The sequence below is a fragment of the Salmo salar genome, chromosome ssa18 (genome assembly GCF_905237065.1).
Source record: "Salmo salar chromosome ssa18, Ssal_v3.1, whole genome shotgun sequence".
In the NCBI taxonomy this organism is placed as follows: domain Eukaryota; kingdom Metazoa; phylum Chordata; class Actinopteri; order Salmoniformes; family Salmonidae; genus Salmo; species Salmo salar.
The window spans coordinates 34,031,069-34,037,026 of NC_059459.1; the positions used below are offsets into that span (position 1 = coordinate 34,031,069).

The 5,958-nt window shown below is 41.4% G+C and overlaps 1 protein-coding gene across 1 annotated transcript in view; it reads left to right on the forward strand.

The window, feature by feature from the left end:
• LOC106577318 (protein eyes shut homolog) overlaps window positions 1-5,958 on the forward strand; it is a 52,465-nt gene that overhangs the window by 38,764 nt on the left and 7,743 nt on the right. The window lies entirely within an intron of this gene.

A 5,958-nucleotide genomic window follows, 5' to 3' on the forward strand; every position in this document is an offset into this window, starting at 1 on the left:
CCTGAAAATTCTCCCTCTCTCTCTTCCTGATAATTCTCCCTCTCAATTCTCTCTCTCTTCCTGATAATTCTCTCTCTCTTCCTGATAAGTATCTCTCTCTCTCCCTGAAAATTCTCCCTCTCTCTCGCTTCCTGATAATTCTCCCTTTCAATTATCTCTCTCTTCCTGATAATTCTCTCTCTCTTCCTGATAATTATCTCTCTCTCTCCCTGAAAATTCTCCCCCTCTCTCGCTTCCTGATAATTCTCCCTCTCTCTTTCTTCCTGATAATTCTCTCTCTCTCCCTGATAATTCTCTCTTTCTCTCTCTCTCTCCCTGAAAATTCTCCCTCTCTCTCTCTTCCTGATAATTATCCCTCTCAATTCTCTCTCTGCCTGATAATTCTCTCTTTCTCTCTCTCTCTCTCTCTCTCTCTCTCTCTCTCTCTCTCTCTCTCTCTCCCTGAAAATTCTCCCAGGGTATTGATCCTATTACTGTCCAGAGAGAAGGAGAGTCAGACGGAGGGGGGTGTTAAGGTTAGCCCATCTACCCTGGAGGCCACCCTCCGTCAGATCAAACATGCTGGTCTATTGGGACTCAAAGTCTAACTGATATTTATAGAGGTCTCGCTTCTAGCAGCTCGATAAATAACGACAACAACCTAAAAGAGGCTGAGTTCTGATGTGTAGCCATTTAACAGTGAGTCTGTCTGATTTCTGAGGTGTAGCCATTTAACAGTGATCTGTCTGATTTCTGAGGTGTAGCCATTTAACAGTGATCTGGCTGATTTCTGAGGTGTAGCTATTTAACAGTGATCTGTCTGTCTGATTTCTGAGGTGTAGCCATTTAACAGTGATCTGTCTGTCTGATTTCTGAGGTGTAGCCAGTTAACAGTGATCTGTCTGATTTCTGAGGTGTAGCCATTTAACAGTGATCTGTCTGATTTCTGAGGTGTAGCTATTTAACAGTGATCTGTCTGTCTGATTTCTGAGGTGTAGCCATTTAACAGTGATCTGTCTGATTTCTGAGGTGTAGCCAGTTAACAGTGATCTGTCTGATTTCTGAGGTGTAGCCAGTTAACAGTGATCTGTCTGTCTGATTTCTGAGGTGTAGCCATTTAACAGTGATCTGTCTGTCTGATTTCTGAGGTGTAGCCAGTTAACAGTGATCTGGCTGATTTCTGAGGTGTAGCCATTTTAACAGTGATCTGGCTGATTTCTGAGGTGTAGCCATTTAACAGTGATCTGGCTGATTTCTGAGGTGTAGCCATTTAACAGTGATCTGGCTGATTTCTGAGGTGTAGCCATTTTAACAGTGATCTGGCTGATTTCTGAGGTGTAGCCATTTTAACAGTGATCTGGCTGATTTCTGAGGTGTAGCCAGTTAACAGTGATCTGGCTGATTTCTGAGGTGTAGCCATTTTAACAGTGATCTGGCTGATTTCTGAGGTGTAGCCAGTTAACAGTGATCTGGCTGATTTCTGAGGTGTAGCCAGTTAACAGTGATCTGGCTGATTTCTGAGGTGTAGCCAGTTAACAGTGATCTGGCTGATTTCTGAGGTGTAGCCATTTAACAGTGATCTGTCTGATTTCTGAGGTGTAGCCAGTTAACAGTGATCTGGCTGATTTCTGAGGTGTAGCCAGTTAACAGTGAAAAGAAGAAATAGAAGAACTACAATACAGGTGTATTAGGGAGCGAATATGATTATAACAGGGATTTTCAGACGGGGTGGGCTATTTTTGTCAACAAATAGCAACGTTTGTCGCAAACGAGAAATACAGTACATAAAGCATGATGAGATTCTCTAATGCTCTCTCTGCCCCAAATTACTGGAGTCTGAGTCAGTCTCTTAAAACGGTCTGCGTCACTACCCTCAATAAACTTCCAGGCATTAGAACAAGCCTTCCTGAAATGTCCCATAATTGCCTTACTGACACGGATGATATAAAGCAGAATATCATGCTATACAATGAACCATGTAATAAAGTTGTATGATTAAATTCCTTTCAGCCAAGCTTCTTCTCTTTTCTCCGCCTCTCTACCTTCAGTATATTGTGTCATTTACATGCTTCACGGCTTGTAGCAAAGCAATCCTATTTACCCCTTTACAACCCATAAATGGAAGAGGTGTGAGGGCTTTTAACAATCGCAGGACAATATATTTTTTCATTCACAGAACTAAAAGGGTCTATGCTGTTAATGTGTGATTTTATTATCGGTTTATGTGTTTCTAAAGACTACAGTATTTAGGGTCATGCAGCAGAAATGTTTTCCCTCTTATGAAATCTGTCAACAGTCCTTCCTCATAAATACGTTTCCAAAAATATCATAATTCTTTAAGAGTGCATTGATGGAAAAATGAATTCCCATCATGCTTTAAGTTTTTCTGCAGGTCAACAGAAAGCATTTCTCTAAGAGCAGCTTCTACCAAGTCTCCATGGCCCTATAGTGTTTACCCATTGGAGAGCACCAGCACAGTGGATTTTCATATCATCATTTTCTTTCCAGGAACTCCACCCTGGCTTTAATTCCGCTCTGGTGAATGCAGACTAATCAATCTCTCTCAGTTACCATCTGTATGTCCTTAGCCATTGTCTTCATACTGTACTGTACAGTCTGGCTTGTGGATAGTCAGTCTCCTAAGTGAATTAGAAGAGCTACATATCCTTTGTGTTGAGTGTTCTTGCTTTCATCTATCTGTTTTAGTAAATATTCAGACAATAACCATGTCCATGTTTGCACTTGTTGCGAATCATTTTCTACCCCAGTTTGATTACCGTAAGGTTTTTTTTGTAGTGTACTCATGTTTAGATGGTAAATGCCCATCTCCGTTCCACACCTGCACTGAGAAAAGCATAAAGAAACGATGATCACTTTGTCACCTGCGATGAATAAAGCTAATATTTCCATATACCCTGCCAATTAGAGACAAATAGAAGACACACCAAGGCTACGGTCCACCCTCGTCCCTACCTCATTATAGGCAGGGTAGGGCCACATTTCATAACTCCTAGTGTGCATCGCAAATGGCACCCTATTCCCTATATTCCAATGGGGCTCTGGTCAAAAGTAGTGCACTATATAGGCAGTAGGGTGACATTTGGGATGCAGACCTAGTTGATCAAGAATTGTGATGGCTTGTGTTTCCAGCTGTGAGGTTTTCCTCTTTCCTTTTAATCAGTGTTCAGTGCTGGACAATTACAGGCCCTAATATTCGTAAAGGACTTGCAGTTAGAGGGAGACATGGCTTTGAAAGAGGGTAGACCGGGATGTCTGACAGCATTTAACAGCGAGAGGGCTTGAATTGATCCGTGACTCCTGCAGACATTTTACATCTTAGCTTTGAGGAAAAGATCTTCACCCTGGACAATAAATAAAATGTTAATGAATTCCTCTGCATTCTGGGACTAAGTAATCCGTTCCATATGATGTTTTCACAGTAGGTAGTGGCAGCCAATGTTGATGTAACTATTGTACAGTTAAAACTCCAACTACGACTAATGTGTTATGCATTGAGTCTGAGTGAGTTTAGCAGCGAGATAAAGACTTAATAATGAGCCTCCAAAATATGCATTCAGTGACAGGTGCCATACAGTCTATGTATTGGCACCACAAGATAACACTTAACTGACTCATGTAAGGAGATTTGTAGGGGGCCTATATATTTTGTTATTCATGGTATACCAGTGAAGAAACACAGCTCCCTGCCTCCCCTGACACTCTGTAGGAGGGGCAATCACAATCAGAAGCCTTTGATACATTATTTCTGTTCAGATCCATGTTTCATATTTCTATGAAGAACACTAAGGCTCCGTCCCAAATGGTACCCTATTCCCTATATAGTGCACTACTTTTGATCAAATGTAGTGCACTATATACAGAAGAGCGTTCCATTTGGGAGGTATCCTAGAACTCTCTATGGAGCGTAATTACATTTCAAGGCTGGCGTTGTAACTTATCACACACTCAGTTGAAGGGTCCTTTTTTTTATCATTTTGCCCCTCTAGAATTAAATTTGCAGACCCCCTGGCGCTGCTTCATAGACTGACAAATTCAATAGGGATGACGTGTTGAATCGCAGCTGAATAGTGGCATACCAATCAGACAGTTTTCATATACAGTTGAAGTCTGAAGTTTACATACACTTAGGTTGGAGTCATTAAAACTCCTTTTTCAACCACTCCACAAATTTCTTGTCAACAAACTGTAGTTTTGGCAAGTCGGTTAGGACATCTACTTTGTGCATAACACAAGTCATTTTTCCAACAATTTTTTTGACAGATTATTTCACTTATAATTCACTGTTTCACAATTCCAGTGGGTCAGAAGTTCACTAAGTTGACTGTGTGTCACAAGCGTCGAAGAGATGAGACCAAGGCGCAGTGGGTACCAGAATACTCATACTTTAATTTATTATTTAAAGTGAGTAACGGGAAAAACAAGAAACAAAAACGACAGCTAACAGATTTGCAGGCTTGACTATAGCAGTGCAAATACAACTACCCACAACCTAACCAAACCAAACACACAGCTCTATATAGGACTCTCAGAGGCAACTAGAAACACCTGCCTCCAATTGAGAGTCCAACACCCAATCCTAAACATAGGACACTAAACTAGACAGAACATAGAAATGCATACACAACACAAACCCTCTGCCACGCCCTGACCAAAACTAATACAATTACTCCCTCTGCTGGTCAGGACGTGACACTGTGCCTTTAAACAGCTTGGAAAATTCCAGAAAATGGTGTCATGGCTTTAGAACCTTCCGATAGGCTAATTGACATCGTTTGAGTCAAATGGAGGTGTACCTGTGTATGTATTTCAAGGCCTACCTTCTAACTCAATGCCTCTTTGCTTGACATCATGGGAAAATCAAAAGAAATCAGCCAAGACCTCAGAAAAAATTAAAGGCACCGCGTTCATCGGTACAAACAATAGTACGCAAGTATAAACACCATGGGACCACGCAGCCATCATACCACTCAGGAAGGAGACGCGTTGTGTCTCCTAGAGATGAACATACTTTGGTGCGAAAAGTGCAAATCAATCCCAGAACAACAGCAATGGACCTTGTGAAGATGCTGGAGGAAACGGGTCCAAAGTATCTATATTCACACTAAAACGAGTCCTATATCGACACAACCTGAAAGGCCGCTCAGCAAGGAAGAAGCCACTGCTCCAAAACCGCCATAAAAAAGCCAGACTACGGTTTGCAACTGAACATGGGGACAAAGATTGTACTATTTGGAGAAATGTCATCTGGTCTGATGTTTGGAGGAAAAATGTGGAGGCTTGCAAGCCGTGAAGCACGGGGGTGGCAGCATCATGTTGTGGGGTGCCTTGCTGCAGGAGGGACTGGTGCACTTCACAAAATAGATGGCATCATGAGGAAGGAAAAGTATGTGGATATATTGAAGCAACATCTCAAGATCAGTCAGGAAGTTAAAGCTTGGTCGCAAATGGGTTTTCCAAATGTACAATGAAAAACTGAGTTTAAATGTATTTGGCTAAGGTGTATGTAAACTTTCAACTTCAACTGTTTCAACACTCTATGCAGGAACACAGTATTTATTTATATTAACTAGGGAAGTCAGTAAAGAACAAATTCTTATTTACAATGCCAGCCTAGGAACAGGGTTAACTGCCTTGCTCAGGGGAAGAACAACATATTTTTACCTTGTCAGCTCAGGGATTCGATCTAGCAACCTTTTGGTTACTGGCCCAACGCTCCAACCCTAGGCTACCTGCCTCCCCATAAGATACAGACAATATTTAGGAGAAAAATCATCAGTAATATACAGACAATATTTAGGAGATAAAATTATCACTTCTATAGATTAATACCTTTGACACAATAGCCAATTTCTTAGTGCTCTGTACTGTGAGGGTGTTGAAAGATTTATGAAATATTACACTTTTCTAAGTTGCCCTTCATCTCCCCTTCTCTCTCCCACCCCCTTTTCCCATCTCCAG